This window comes from Hippopotamus amphibius, chromosome 2 (assembly GCF_030028045.1).
Source record: "Hippopotamus amphibius kiboko isolate mHipAmp2 chromosome 2, mHipAmp2.hap2, whole genome shotgun sequence".
In the NCBI taxonomy this organism is placed as follows: domain Eukaryota; kingdom Metazoa; phylum Chordata; class Mammalia; order Artiodactyla; family Hippopotamidae; genus Hippopotamus; species Hippopotamus amphibius.
The window spans coordinates 83,733,278-83,750,457 of record NC_080187.1 but is presented as its reverse complement, the minus strand read 5'-3'; positions in this window follow the sequence as shown (position 1 = coordinate 83,750,457).

Sequence of the window (17,180 nt, the reverse complement as noted above, 5' to 3'; positions counted from 1 at the left end):
AGTCAGTAGCAGAGCTCAAATTTGAATCTACACCAGGAGACTCCGAAGCCTGTGCTTTTGAGGTTTAATCTCTTCCATCACCAACTGCCCCTTCACTTGCTTGATGGCCAATCAAACCCAACATTGTTAGACTGTGAGGTTATCCAGCCAGGCAACACAAACTGTTGTTCACGCTCACCTTCCCACGCCCTTTGGAGCACACTGGAGGGAGACTGAATGGCTTGCAAGTGTGGGCTCACTCTTTCCTGCTTTCAAAAACTCCACTTCACAGGGTCTCTGCTTCCCTTGTCAGTATCCCCATGGCTTTAAGAATCAGGGGAGTTCAAAGGTAGATCTTCCTCTGGAAAAATCTGGAAGACCACTTGCACTACTGCATTCCAAAATTCTTGCCTTTACTAATATGCAACTACTGGCAGAAATTGTCCTATATTTTTTCCCATTAAAAAAAAATTATTGTAAAATTTAAAATGACACAAGAAATTTAAGACTCATCAAAAGTATAAAAGTAAAAAGTTAGAGTCCCCTAGGATGTGATAGTTGGATGAACATGAGAAATCTTTATTTCCTAGATGATAAAAAATGAGTTGGTGAGTTTGTACAAGTCATTCAGCTACTCAGTGTGGTAGGAATAGAACGGACACCCAGTTCCCTGACTCTACTGCTTTGGTGTGTTTTCTACTACCGGGGAGTTCTGATTTTAAAAAGTACACAAGATGCACAAGAAGAGAATGCCATGGAAGGACCAAGGCAGAGACTGAAGGAGGCAGACATTGTAGCTGCAAGCCAAGGAATGCCAAAGAGTGCCAGTAAACCAACAGAAGTAGGAAGGAATCTCCTCTACAGGTTTCAGAGGGAGCATGGTCTTCTGACATCTTGATTCTGGACATCTCCAGAACTATAAGAAAATAAATTTCTGTTGTTTTAAGCCACACAGTTTGTGGTACTTTGTTCTGGCAACTAATACAGAGAACTAAAGGGAATAGTAGGCTCCCAGAGTGGGAAATGGGGAGCTACCAAGTGGCAGGATACAAAGAAGTGAAAGAGAATTGAGTTCCAAAGACAATTGTGTTCTACTTGACAACTGACTCACAAATGTACGGTGTCCTCTTCTTTTAGTCCTAAGGGAAGACCAGTCTTCAGCTGAGTACCTCTTGCCTCCTAGTTGCCCCCAACTTTCTGGGGGAACTGTTGGATGGGGAGAAGCTCAGAGGCATCTCTAGAGTCTCATTCTTAGCTTGGCTAGATGTGCTGATGCTCTGACACCAAGGAGTCAGCCATCCTTTGCAGCTTAAGAACTTTGGGGAGGAAGAGACCTCTATTACCTGGGAAAGCTCCCAATAGCCTCCAATGGCTGCAAACGTTTTTTTCTATGATTCCCAAGTCAGCCCTAGTGAATCCTTTCCGATGTTTTTTTTGTTTCTTCCCAACTAACCCACTTTCTGCCTATTCTCTCTGAAACATCCCTTCCCAAGTGCCAGGGAAACAACATAACATAGATTTAAGACCTGTACCAGAGCTGGAGTTTGGGCTTCATCGAAGAGAATATGTAGGGTGTGTATAAATGCTGGTGAAGGGGGTGTGCAGGGGGTGCAGCTCTGGGAGAGAGGGTGTGGGGTTTGTTCTCTGACACTGGATGGCACAGGCTCTGCCAGTAGCATCTGGGGGAGAAAAAGGCTTTCTCAGCCTATAAGCTTCCCTGCTCCTTGTGAGAGGTGAAGGGAATTCCCACTGGCCTCCATGTTGGTCAGGCTTGGCCAGGCCTGTGTGCTCCAGTTACTGTAAGAAGTAGGAGAGAGCCTGAGCAGAGTCTCCCCATGGGAGTTATAATCCTTCTGTCCTCCCTAGAGAATATTTCTGGGGTTACTAAAGGACTCCCCATTACTTCCAGCCTCTCCCCTCCAGAGCGGGTGCAGGAAAAATCAACCAGAAGGGCAGCATAGAGCAGCTCCCAGCTGTAACCATTCCACCCTCTACAGAGAGCCTGGTTTTGTGATCAGTGTGGATTCTGGGGCTTCAAGCCCATCTTCCTACAGGTGAAGTGACCTAAAACCAGAAGAACAAGATGGTGATGTTCATTTTCTCTCCCTTCTTCCCTTCTCCAATCCAAAAATAGGCTTCAGTAACTGTGTGGCTATGTGAAAGCCACCAAAATCCCACCCAGGCAGGCCGTGATGGTGAGCTGGCCACTTCCAGAAGCACTCCGAGCTCTTCTAACCCCCCTTTCTATTGCTCTTTCTGTGCTAAGCTGCCCTCCCCTCTCCTCTGCTTTCTGGTTAGGCTCTGACCTTTCAGAACCACCTACCCAGGTTGCTCTGACCTTAGCAATCTTTTTTTTTTTCTCCAAAAGAATCCCTCGCTGTCGCTAAATCCTCATCAATACTCACTTCCCATGGCAGCCCTCTGTACTTGGGAAGAAAACAACTAGGAGATAAAATGAAATAAAGAATGGTAGATACTTTCTAGTGAGCTTAACATGGCTATACTTCCTAGAGTATTTATGTCTTAAAATAGTAGTAACTTGTAGTGAATTAAATGGTGCCCCCCCACCCCGCAAATATATCCATGCCCTAACCCCTGGAGACTGTGAATATGACCTTATTTAGAAAAATGATCTTCGCAGATGAGTTAATTAAGGATCTCAAAATGAGATCATCCTGGATTTATCCAGATGGTCCCTAAATCTAATGACAAGTGTCCTTACAAGAGTCAGAAGACACAGACACAGAGGAGGACGAGGCTATGGGAAGACAGAGGCAGAGACTGCAGTTTTATAGTCACAAGCCAAGGGCCACCGGAAGCCACCAGAAGCGACTACCTTCCTAAACATAAACATGCTTAGCAGCTTTTTGCATAAGCCTTCCTGCAATTTTCTGTGCAAATATCCACTTACATGCACTTATTCTTTTGTTTAACACAAGTGGGCTCATAATATTCTGTTTTGCCCCTTGTCTTTTCCACTTAGTATATCATGGACATATTACACATTGACCAGAAAAAGATTTGCTGATCTTTTGATGGCTACAATATTCTCATTGTATGGCTCTGCCACAATTTATTTAACCATTCCCTATGGAAGGACATGTAGCTTATTTCTGGTGTTTTGCTCTTTTAAACAATGGTACAATGACAGCAGTGTACATATATCTTTGTATAGTTGGCAAAACTTTTTAGAAATGGAATGTGTAGGTCAAAGGGCAGCTTACCCAATTACCTTCCGGAAGGACTGTACCTACTTTTCTCTACAGGGTTTGAGAGGACATATTTCCCCAGGTCATTGAGCATACCAGTTGTGATCAACAGTTTTAATTGCTACTGGCCTGTATTTTTCATATTCCTCAGATGTTACTGGGTGGGGATGGAGAGAAGAATCTTCCATGTCTGGAATTATGACCTAAAACTCAAATAAAAATTCTAATGTTATTTCTACCACCTAAGAAAAAAAAAATATCCTCCCCAAATAGATTATATTGTAGCTTTGTTCCCCCAACCCTGACATGTAATCCCAGCTATTCCTCCTCACCTTTCAAGGGATTCTCACCGTGACCTGAAAAATATTTGACTTTTCAAATCCTGGTGTGATGGCTTGAGTGAGTTTCATGCTGCTCCATTAATCTTCTGCCAGATAAATTAGTCCGGAGCACATTTTACCTGAAGTCTCTGTTCCAGTTGACTCAGATTTTATTTGGTGACTGTTTGACATTGATTGACAACATTCCAGGAAATAAAGATGCAAACTTAATACCCTCAACCAGAGTGGCTGCCGAAGAAATACAGGCTGCTCTATTTCTTTGGGATAACTTGCCTCCTATTACACCCTGATTTTGTGCTTGTGCACATAAGGCTCCTCAGTTGCATAGCAGATCCGGGTCCCGAAACTTACTTTTTTAGCTAATTCCTCATTTCCAGGCAAGTCACATGGAAAGAGTATGTTGGAGGGACCCACACAACCTCCTTCTTATCCCAGTTTTTTCACTACTGTTTGCAAACCTCTGTGACTGACACCCAAAGCCGCAGACCTGCGGTTCTGCAAATCCACCATTCTCCTCGCCCCCTTGCCAGGAGTGCTGTAGCCTGTGATCACGCCAGCTCCCGGGCTCTGCGGTGGTTTTCTCTCTGCATGGCTGCTCCAGGGTACCATCACCAGCTGGCTGCCTGTCAGCACTGTGAGATGTAAATGTCCTTGTGCTTCCAGCCCTCCTTTACCATTTCTTGACATTTTGCTGTAATCTGGAGATGGAGATAGAAGATGCTCTGTATTTCCCAACTCTGTTCACCGTGGCGGGGGTGGGGGTGTGCTGCTGGCTGTTTCTTAGATGGATTTTAACTGCTTTCTAAAACCCAATTAAGAATTTTGTGTTATGTATATTTTACTCAGTAAAAATAATAATAACCCCCAAACAAACAAACAGGAAAACACATTAAGAGCTGAGAGTGTCCCATTATTTTCCTTCAAAAAAAAGTCACTGAAATAAGGTATTTGATACTAAAGGTGTCTCTCCGCTCTGCATTATTATGTGTCTTAATAGAAAAACGTGAGGGCGGTTGGGCCTCTCCTTGGCATGATGTCCTTGATTTCCAGGGTGCAGGGTAGACAGGTGAGTGATGTACTATAGTGTTGGTACTGGAGATATGAAGCATATGCTCTTGCAGATGTCATTTGGGGAGCATGTAATTAGATCATGAATTTGAGCTTCTGAAACTTTTGTCTCCTGATTACAGTAGAGCCATGGGTATTTTCACCTCTGGATTCCCTCTAACCTCCTCTTCTGTAATACTACATACTGTCAGATCACACAAAGTCAGGTGGGAGGCATGACGAACAAAATGTATTGCCCAGACCTTTCATTCTTCTCAGCCTAGCTACTTCCTCTCTGGGGTTTCAGGGAAGGCTGCTGTCCATCTCTGATTTCCCCTTCTCAGCAGCTCTGCAGCACCTCACAACTGAGAACAAATGGCAGACAACATCTTTTTCATACCACAGCCCAAGTCTGGGCAGGGTGTGGGCAGGAATCTGAAAAAAGATGAAATAAGTAAGCAGTAAGGCAGGGTTCCAAAAACTGGATGGGAGTCAAAGATGGAAGTGAAAAGAATCACGGAGAAGGATTTTGATCCCAGCGATGTGACCTGATTGCCATACCTTCTTACATTCTGGATGAGTGATGCATTAGCAGCCAAATCGCCAATTACTCGAGCCCACCAGTGTCTGGAAATCATTTTAAATACCATTTAGTAGCATTTAGATTATTTTATGATAACACAGTACCCGTTGAAAGGATTATTAAGCTCATATTTGCAGTGGCCTGGGAAAAAATAATAAAACTTATCTCTTCGAAAGATGATTCCCACAATTGCCCATTCAGTAATTATTCATTTAGAAGCCTCTCTGCCTATATTAGAACCTGAGATAAATTGGCATATGCTAACGCAGGGCTCTGCTGTGGGTTTCTCCTTTAGGAGTTCAGGCTCTCATTACCTACTAGTTGATGCACAGAATCCTCTACCCCATTTCCTTCAGTTTGATGTCATTGTTAAATTGTTTGCTCTGAGCCAGAGTAATTTCTTTCCCTTTCCGTATGCCTACTGCTCCTTTGATAACAGATTTCCAGAGCAATATTGCAAATAATAAGCCAATGGTCAGAGCTCTCTTGCTTGCCTCCAAAAATAATACCTCATTAGGAAGTAGATCTCGGCTTTTCACTGCGGAATGAGGAGATTTGATAAAAAGCACAACTTCTCACGGCTCGCAGGAGCCCATAGCTCACTGGAGGGAGAGAGTGTTGCAGAGTGAATCGTGAGCTTCTCAGTAGGCACCTGAGAGCTGAAACAGGTTAGGGGTGTGTTGAGTGGACGCGCCAGGCCTGGGGAGAGCCCATGTTGAACATCTCTTCTCAACTCCAGGTTCAGTGACCGGAGGGTAGCCTGTAAGTGGCCAGGAAAATTGGGAAATGCTACAAATCAAAATTTCCTTCCTTCATCCCCTCCTTTCTGTCTTTTCTGCTTTTCACAGAGCTGATTATTAAACATTCGCCACACCCGGCCACCTCAATGGACTCTCCAGAGTGAAACAGTGCCCCAGACACAGCTGAGTAAAAACCAAGACTCGTTCATCGCTGGAGGCTCACTGTGAAAGTGGGCTGGCCTGTCCTGTTCCCTGGGCAGCAGCACCAACTGTTTCCAGGCTCGTTATTTCTCTGCAACTTATTCAATCCAATCTATACCTTTAGCTTCTCACGTATTCCTCTGGATCATAACCAAGAGATTTCTGCAGTGAAAGTCCCATGAGCCTGATTGTACTTGGTTTTAAAGGAAAAAAAAAATTCTTCTTTTCAATAATTTAATTATGAAAGATATTGAGAGGTTGGGTGCACAGTCTAGGCGTTTGAGAGCTAGAGGAGACCAGGAAAGGATCGCTTATGTTATTACATCTATTTTCCTAAAACACGGAAAGCAGGACAAGTCCCAACATCTGTTTTAAATTCCTTTAGCGTAAGGCTTTAATTATTGTTGAATCAAAATTTTATTATTTAAACTCTTATCGTTATAGTAGTGTGCAGAAGAAAGATTTTGATGGGGAATGAAAGATATGGAGGGAAAAGTGTTTGTGAGAATGGGGCTCCCAAATCAAAATTTTCTCACTTTATTTTCTCATCATAATTTCTAGAACTAGCCTAGACTATAATAGTATTGTCTAATATTTTAATTACACAAGCACACTGTTTGAAAATACTTAAGTAGCACGAAGAGTACAAAATGGAAAGTAAAATTCTCTCCACATCCATGCAGTTCCCCATCCTACTGTTCACAGTTAATGGCAAAATTTTATTGTGTACCTTTCCAATTAAAAATAGAATATTTGAGTGCCAAGTATACTATTGCATTTGATGATTGAATATTTTATTATAAGCCCACAATAGTTTCAATTTTTTTTCCCAAGTGTGATTTTACTCAGACATATAGATATCAAACAGTGCTTATTAGTATTAAAAACCTGGCTGGTTTGCTGCATTAATTACAAGAACCTGCAGGTTTGCTGCTTTCCCTTTGGAATTTTTTTTTTTTCCAAGGTAACCTGAGTACAATAGAGGAAATGAATGAGAAGTGAGAGTCCAGGTCTGACTTAGCTTCTCTTGGCAGGATTTTTTGCTCTAAAAGATATAGGATCCCAGAAGAGTGCACCCTGCCCACCTCCCATGTCCTCTTACATCCTAGCTCACTGGACTCATAAAACCAAGCCCCACTGCTGCTCCTCTTTCTCAGACCAAAGGACTCTGGTAGAGTCAAATCCATCGAAAATCTCACAAAATGTTCACAATGGCAGCCTTCCGATGTCCGCTCTCCAGCAATATTAATGGCTTGTATTTCCTGGTTAGTGTCCTCAAATACTCACGCCTCCTCCCTCCCACTGTTTCATTTATTGGACCACATGGCCTGTATTGCGGGGGCATCTGCTGCAGGGCCTCCCGCTTCTGTCTCCCAGGGCCCTGAAGCTTGAGATTCATCACGCAATTCACAGTGACCCCCAGCCTCTAATCCCAACCGCTGCTTTGCGTTTGCCTGTTCCTGACTTCCAGCTGAAGAGAAGAGGGTGGAATCCTGATCTTGTAAAAGTGGCCCTTGCTGCCTTCCCTGGCTTAGGCACAGCCTCCAGGCAGTTCGCCTGGAGGTGGGAGTGCCCAAGTTCCTTGCCAAAGGCTCCTCTGTGGCTGGGGGACCTCTCCTCACAGGTATTGTTTCCATTGTCACAGTCTCATCTGTCTCAGCAACAAGCATCTATTTCCAGACCTCTAGCCTTTGTTCCTCTATTGCCACTTCCTTTTCTGAGTACCTCTCAACTTCCTTGTGCCACACAGGTCCTAAAGCCTGAACAGCCCTAACCTATTTGAGAAAAGTGTTACATTTATCTTTTTGCACATGCCCATAAGCACATGATTCCAGAGCATCGTGGAGCAGCTGGGAAGACATGCACAGGGGTTGTGATTACTATGCGTGAGTCTGGTCTTGAGCCACACTTGCAGGAGGTTATTGGACTAGTTGACTTATAGGCACCCTCCCCACCCCCATACTTCCAGTGTATGCTCTTCCCTAGAATGACGCTGCAAGGGAATGGCCACCTTCCGAAATAAAATACAGCTCAGAGCCTCCAAGGGTGGCCGTGAAGATTAAATTCGCCACAGGGGAAATGGTAGCTGCACCACATCTATCTGGTTCTTGTCTGGATTTTGTGCCGATTTTCACTGCTTTTCCTCCTCTCCATCATGCTAGTCTAAGGATTAGACGTTAGAGAGAAACCCTGGTTCATTCTGGATTCAAATGTGGACATTCATGCATTCAATAAATATTTATTGAGCACGTACTCTATGCCAGATATTGTTCTGAATGCTAGAGATATCAAGGAAGATTCTCGATCCTCCTCAGCTTCCCTATAGTACAACTGAAACAAGAATGGAATGTTTACATAAGAATAGATGTTACTAACAGGGACATAAATACAGAGAACCCAAGAAATTGAAATTATCTGGTTTACAAGATACACTTGATCTCTGCGAGGATCATGTATCAGACCACATGTGAAATCTCAGCCCCAATTTTAGACCCACCACTCAAGAGACCATTTACATAAATCTACTGCCTTCAAAGCGTAGACCCCGCTGCTCAAGTCTCAAAGAAAGATAATATTTTCTCTCCCTACAGCTTAAAGCCTGTCTTATTCTGCAGGAGGCAAAGTTGCTATAAAATCATCACGTATTATTTGGATGCTCTATAGCCTGCATTTCTTTTTTTCCTACTTGATCTAAGAAAGATTTAAAAAAAGATTTGTTGATCTACCATTTCTAGTATCTTTCTTTCAACTTCTGCTTGTATTTGTATGCCTGTTTTTATTTTGTTTGCTTTAATCTGTAATATATTTGGCTCATAAAGGTTTAGAGCAGCAGCTTTTTGTAGAATGAAACCATGGCCAAAAAAAATAGCTGTCTTGGTTCTTTTTAATGATTTCTAACATGAATTATACTTTGATAATATTTTGATTCTTGCTTCCTTTTATATTTTCAGTTTTTTAAATACACTTAAACATCATTTCCATTTTTGAGTCACATTTTTTAGATTTCTTTAAAAGAGCATATAAATGAATTTTGTTTTCTATGAAATATTTTTCTTTTAAGAGGGAGAGTAATACAAATACCAAAAACATGTAAGACATCTTGGGTTACAAATTTTGTCTCAAAATTTCTATTGCTCCATTATTTTCTCAGATTTAAAATTTTTAAATGTGAAAATACAAAGACTTTTTAAATGCCTTTATAGAAAACCTATTTTTGTCTTTGTGGTCTTCAGACCCTTCAGGAAGTCCATGAGGTCAAAACAATTTTCATGATATTACTAAGATATTTTTTTCTTTTATGGTGTTGACATTTGCACTAAAAGTGCAAAAGCAATGATGCCTTAGCAAGAATCCAGGCAGTGGCACCAAATTACGCTATTAGTCGTCGTATATGCTGTTTGATAGGGGAGGAACACACAAGGCACTTCTGCAGCACACCTGAGTATGATGACTGTCTTGAGGAAAACCACTGGGGCAATTGAGTAGCAAACTGCACTAGCCACTTTTTCATGAAACACTCCTTTTTACTTGAAAGAACAACTAACAAACTATGGTAAATCAAACTTGAGTATTTGTCAGCCATTGTCTTTCAAGTGGACTAAATGAAACTGTCATTTTGAGGAAAAGAACTGACTGTATTTGTTGTCAGTGATAACATTCAAGCTTCCAAGTGAAAATTAGAGCTTTGGGAAACTTTTTAATGACCACTGTGACTTTGTTAGCAATACTTAGCAAAGTCCAGAACTTAGACTTTTCTGATATCAGTGGTGATATTAATGAATATGGTCTTTAAAAATTGTATCATGAACTGTGTCCACATTTGGAAGATCTGCATAACTCAGGGAAACAATATATTTTCAAATGATTATTGAATGATGTTATAATATATAGGCAAAGATCCATTCAAAGTGTAAGATAGACTAATGGAATTGGCTATAACTGAGTATGAAAAGTTATTTAATATGATTTCAATTTCTATATTACAATTAACCTTTAAAAGCTACCACATTTCAAGTTTGGTGCAGTATTTTTAAAATATCTGTAATTGTCTGAAATGGCTGTTATACTTTCTTTTACAACTACATATCTGAGTGATGTTAGATATTTTTTACACACTTCAACCAAAATAACATATTAAGACTAATTGAATGCAGAAGTAAATGTGACTCCTCCTGTCTTCTATTAAGTCAGACATTGAAGAGGTTTGCAACAGTGTATATAAAACAGTGTCACTCTTCCTATAATTTTTTTTTTGTTTTGGAAAATAGAGGGCTTTTTTTGCAAAAATATGCTACTTATGTTAACACGTAATGGGATTTAAAAAAATAAATACATAGAGATTTTCTTTAAACTCTATTTTAATTTCTAGTATGGTAAACATTGATAGATATAATCTGTATAAACAAAGTCTTTTGGGATCCTGAGTAATTTTTAAGTGTAAAGTCATCATGAAAACAAGAAGTTTGAAAACGTTGTTATAGAGTATGAAACCTTATATTAAAAGTATTGCCAGTGTGTGACCAAAAGTGAGTCTTTTTATGGACTTTGCCTAGGTGAGCCACCTTAATCTGTAAGTTATTCTTTCTCTCAGGTACATCTTCTTGTGTCTATCATTGATTATTACTTGTTATTTATTTACTCTTCTTTGGGGACACCAATTATCCACACGTTAACTCCTCGTTCTCTGTCCTCACCCTCTCCCTCATCGGTTTTGTTTTCTTTTTACTTTATTCTGTGGATTTCAAGTCTGTTATGGTAATCATTCTGTATTTTATTCATCTCTCATTGAAACTTATGTTGCCTTTTTATCCTGGCATTTTATCTCTTCCTGACTTTCTATTTCTGTCTCTTTATTGCAAATAGTTTCCTGAGAGTTTTTTCTGGATTTTTCAAGAGAACGTTATTTTGGAAATTTACCTTTTCTCTACGTCTTTTTTAAAAAATTATTATATAGTATTTCCTGGGTTCAGGCTGGATTTTCTTTTCTTCTTCCTTTTTAATGTTCCTCTCTGCTAATTTTTTAATTAAGAAATTATTTTCAAATTTGTTTTTGTTTTCAAAAAACACAGTATTTGGCTGAGGTGACATTGGCCCTGCTCACTGCCTCTTCAGTGGCCGTCCCTCCTCTTCTTCCCAAATCTACATCCGAAGGGTACACACATTGAGTCTTAATTCAATTTCCAACTTCCTGTGGGCTTTCATCTAGTTCAAAGCTACGTTACCAATGTCCTATCTCCTCTTTTCCCACAATCTGATGCTTGGTCACTGTCAACAAATGTAATACATGAGAAACTATAATTCGTGGCTTATAATAAATATATTCCACTTCCACCCTACCTACAACCTTTTACTTAGGAACTACAACTATGAAAATTAACTGTGCCATCACCATTATCCCTCATCTGCCTCTTGTACAGATTCTTAATGTTGACCTGTATCTCTAATGGACATAATCTAATGGTTGAGAGCAAGGGTGATGAACAGAGCACTCAGGTTGCCCCATTATTCTTCACATCTTGAGATGAATTCTGAGTAATTTGTTTTCAATATAATTCAACCCACCTATATTTACAGCCAGCAAAGATTCACTTCCAGATATTGGCAATGGGTTATCTAACAAATTTAGTTTTCAGTGTGGATATGAGTTTTCCTCTTTTTTCTGTATCTTTATAAATACCCTAGTGGATATTGGGAGATGACATAGGGGAGACTAATAGACAGATGCTACTTTGAGATTATTGGCAATATTAAACCAATCTCTAAGCTACCATAGCTCTGTGAACCCTATGAAATAGTCCTACAATTTCTTCTACTGGGAATACAGGTCAAACTTCTTATAGAATGAACAGGGTATCCAATTCCCCCTTAAGGTGTGTGGGGTGGTCCCGATGTAGATGACACCCAAGTAGAGTAATGGCAAGAGTAGGTCCAGGGTTTCAGGATCTTGAACAGTCAAACGCAGGTGGCACTAGGATGTAAATATAAAACTTGGGGAAAAGACTCAAGGGTCAGAGCAGAGGAGGCTACTTAGTCTTAGTTCTTAGAAAGGAGGGAAGGGCCAGATAGAGCTAATGAAACTCAAGGTCATTCATTCAATAATATTATTTCATAAATATTCATTGACTATAAGCTATATTTTTAATGCTTAAGCCAAGAAAATGTAGAACTCAAACAGGACACAGGAATAAAATGAGTGGGGGATTTCCCGATCTTAAAGATTTACGATCAGTAGAAATACTGAAAGATATTACCATGGCATCATACGCACCCTATGTATGTTTGATCTCCTATCAGTACCAACCAGATTCAGAACAAACTCAGTTTGTTCAAAGAAGAACTGACCCTATGTTCCAAATATAAGGCACTCAGCACTAGGTTCTACCAAAAGGCTTCTGGTCAGCCCCCCCAAAATACTGCCTGGCTATTTTCTCTTTATCCCTAAAGTGGAAAGAAACATTCTGACCCATCCTATCCCTTGAATAAACATGCCAGGTTATAAGTCTGTCTGCAAGTGATTTCTGGAGAATTCATGTCCCACTTGTGGCTGTCTCTTAGTAAAAGGCAGAATGAAGGGGAAGATACCGTTAAATCCAAGTCAAGCTCCCTTGGAAAATCTCTCATACTTTCTTTACTTACACAAGGAGTAGCTCTGCCTGGTATTTTCAGAGGTGCTCTTAGCTTATTCTCTCACTCCTCTGCCACTAATTTTGGATGCAGCTCTCCTTTTCAAACATTGATTTAGGATACGTGCAACTTAATGAAAAGAAAGCCAAAGAGAAATAAAAGCTTTAAAGCGCGTCATTATGCAGATAGAAATGCATTTGCTGCTTCTGCTGTCAACAAAACAAAAAGATAAAGGTATATGTAGCAGCTGACAAATTTAGACACTAGAGGAAATGAGACATTACCAATCAAAAGATGACAATAACCATGGCATAGCTTTCCCAAGGGAAATTGATCGCTTCCTTAGTAGGTTTTTGAAAGAAATTGTTGACAATGACATTTCTTGTAATATGTGAATAGAGTTCTATCTGGACACAGGGAAAAGTACTTGGTAATCATCCTCTGCCCATCTCTTGCCAATGATGATTATAAATCATTTAACTGGTAATAATTCATTCACCTGGAAAAGGACACTTGCCTTTATTTTCTTCTCCCTTAAGCAATGAAATCATTACCCTTTCTGAGTTGAAATCTGCTCACAGCTTTATTTTTTTGTACCGATTTTGCTGTTCATTTACCAGGCTGATGAAAGCGAATATATATCCCATAAGGCCTTTTAATTGTAATGAAATCCCAGAACTCTCCACCTTAAAAACAAAAACAAAAACAAACAGACAAAAAATCAAGGAAAAAAAGTAGCTTGCAGCAGGATAAAGTGAAGACAGACTGTTTCATGTTTGTGTTAAAGGTCAGGCCTCAAAAATTTTCCAAAGGTACCTTCCAGGCTCCATCTAGGGCAGACCGAACACCAGATCTACATAAACCAATCAGAGATTGGACCTGTAGTTTTTTTTCTGCCTCCAAAGTAGCCTAACAAGACTCAACTATGCTTTCTAGATACCTCAGGTCTATGATTTGTACTATTTGGTTTCATAGAAAGTAGCTTTGATACGTAATGCCTTGATAATGATGGAATGTTAATAAGATTTTTTTCCCTCCAGTCCTCTCCTACCCGAATAGGCCCCAATTCTACCTTTCCTGACAATTTCCTGTCTCCTCCAAACACCACCCACTCCTGAGCATGTTATGAAGACTTTCTGTGTTGTGCTGACAAGTTGCATTTTTATCTCTTATTATGGAGTTCATTTCCATTTCTTCCTCTCCTACTCATCTTTCAGTTCTCAGCTTAAATGTCTTTCTTACAGAAGATTTCCCTGATGTTCCGGATTAGACTAAGTACCCTCACTTCACACTCCATCCCCAGCTGCATTTCTCTTGCACAGCTCTCATCATAAGTGTAGATATTTGTATAAGATCTGCATCTCACTAGATTAAAAGTTCATGAGGGTGGGAATCTTGTCCAAGTTCACTACTCTGTTGCCAATATCTAATACAGTGCCTGACACTTAGTAAGTATTAAGTTTTAAGGTTTTAAATAATTCATTCAGTAGTGAATTTTGAATAAACCCATGCCACCATTAACACTCAAGAAAGTCAATCAAACTTCTTGTTACTACCACATACTTGGGTTCTCAGTCTTAATATTCCGTTTCACAATTAGTATTAGTATTTAGTGTTTAAAATACCTTCCACCCTGATTACTTCTCTTGTCAGGGATGGTTTCTGGTTTTGTTTTTGCTTTTCGTTTTTCCTTTTCATTCTCTCCCACCACCACCCCATCCTCCTGTCTCTTTTAGCTTAGAAAGAAGTAAAATTCTTTCTTCCTAGAGACATTGTGATTTCTCTAGAATCTAATTTACCCAATAGGAATAAACCCATAAAGGTAATTCAGGCAGGCAGGCAAGGTCAGTCTTCCTTAAAACCATGGTCTCATTTCTGGAATTTTGAGGAAATCCTGCTCACACCCAGCTTCTTTGGGGTGCTCATAATTCCATTAGCAGGTGGGTTGTCAAATTTCACAATCAGAGATATGGATTTAAATGTAAGTCCTTATAAGAGAAATTGTACTTTAACTCAAGTCTCACTTAAGGCCTCAGTGACTTATCATCTTTTCTGAGAATGTTTGAAGGATGGTGGTGGGAGCCTGGGACAGGTGGAGCTAAGGAGAAAAGCTGGATCACCACTTTACTGAGGGCTGGCCTCACTCCTCACCTGTGACCCTCACAGGCTTTGTTCAACACATTTTTATAGTTTAGTAACATAAGAGAAGCTGCCATGTACAAGGTTCTGTGCTTTCTATATAGCCTGTATTCATGGAGACTGTTTACCTTGGAGCAGATCTTTGTTCCTAGAGCACTTTTGAAACAGCCCCCTTCGTTAGGAAAATAGACAAGAAGATATTTATTACTCTTGAGGAATGGTGTGACAGATCATTTTTAGCTTCATAAAGGCCGTCCCACCCAATACCCATCGGGAGATTGAACTCAGAGGTCTCTGGTTGGGCAAATTTATAAGTAGGCCAAGGAATTTCCTGGAAGGAAAGGAATGGAGATTTGACCTCTTCCCTTTTGAAGATTAATGATGCTATAACTTCTAATAACTTGAAATGGTATCAGCTCAGTCTGGAAAAAAAATTTTTTTAAGGAGAACGTAAAGTGAAAGACACTAGAACTGCCAAAATGAACTGACCATGAGGAAGACAGACTACAAGTGTGGAAGTTATGAGATCATAGTGGAAACCACGGCCTCACTGTTGAAAGCCTGGATGAAGGTCTGAGAACCCTGGCGACCTGGCTTCTGGTGACATGGGATTAATACATCTGAGATTAACTCTCAGGAGAAAGACCTCCATTTTCTCCCTCAATAATCCTTGAACCAATGGACAGGGACAATATCATATGGTACCAGCTCTTCCATTTTACAATATGACACCAAGTAGTAGCCACAGAAGCTACAGGACAAAATTTGGGTTCTCACCAATGGACTAGATTCCCTAGTTCTTTCTTTCTCCATAAGGAGTTGAATTTAGCCTATGTCTTCTGGAGTGAGTAAGCCCATAGTGTACTTAGATAACTGGGGCAAAAACGATTCCGAGGAAGATATTAGATTTTCTGCTTATCTGGGCAGAGAGAAGATTGAAAAGTTAATATGAATAAAAATAATTTAAGAAATATATATAACCTCTAGTCTTCCCCAGACTGGTAAAGCAAGTTGAGCAGGAGAGAATTAACGTAGTAGGTCTGAGACTGTTACCCTCAGAAAGGCCTGTTTGCAAGGTTGGCCTTTGGCTGGCATCTGGTGACCTGGATTTCAGGAATGTTCTCATGACCCTAACTGATAAGAGGGTCTCACTGTGCCTAAACTGTTTGTACAAACAATATGGTTTATGCTGAACATCTGCTTCCTTCTGGGAGTCTCGCATTTCAGTACATGCTAAGCAGAAGGTGTCTCTGTGACCAGTCCCAATGAAAACCTTGGGCCTTGAGTCTCTAATGAGCTTCCCTGGCAGATGTCACATGTATTGTCACAGCTCGTTTCGGGAGGAATTAAGTGTGTGCCTCCACTGTGAGAGTGGAAGCTTGTGCCTGATTTCCTCCAACTTTGCCCCATGCGCGTTTTCCCTTTGTTGGTTGGGCTTTGTATCCTTTGTATACATGAGCCATGACGATGTATAAATCATAGTCATGAGTATGACTATATACTGAATCCTCCTAGGGAATTATCAAACCTAGGGTGTTATCTTGGGAGCCCCCAACATACAAGTAAAACACACAAGAAATATCAATCACATGGGATACCACTTTTTCAATGTGATTAGCAAATTTTAGCCAGACATCTCCATTAACATTTTAAAACATTTTCTGATATTTATGTGTTTATTATAGTATTCTTCTATGTACAAAATTTTGATTCATTTTTCTTACACATTAACAGTTACATTAATTTTTTTTTAACAAAAGCTTTCTATTTTAATGTCAAGCCATCTGAACTGGAAGGGATTTTAGAAAAAATGTAGTCCTATCTACTTATTTCAAGAAGAAACTGAAGCCACAGCAGAAAAAATATAAGGTGGGCTTCAACTAGCTCTAGGAGTGAGGACTCAGAATATGTAGCTTTTGTAAACCACTTAAACTCTACATACAAAGTCACTATATACAGCACTTAAACTTGTGATATTAAAGCAAGAAAAATAACTGACATACAATGTATTTAGAGCAGGAAATTTCACTCTTGCTTTAAAATCGACCCAATTTATGTTAGGAATTCAAGAAAATCTGCTGATATGTGGTACCATCAGCCTAAAGAAAACTATTGAAAAGTTTTATAAATACTTAATCAAATCAACTCCAAAATATAATCTTACCCAAAGTAGTCCAACTTCTTCCACTACATACATTGCTTTTTTCGCTCTTATGCTAACCTAAACAATTGTACAAAGGCTGGTTTTGTACACTTTTATCATATTACAATCCTACCAGTCTTTTCCTCTTCTTGGTATCCAAACTACAAGAGAACA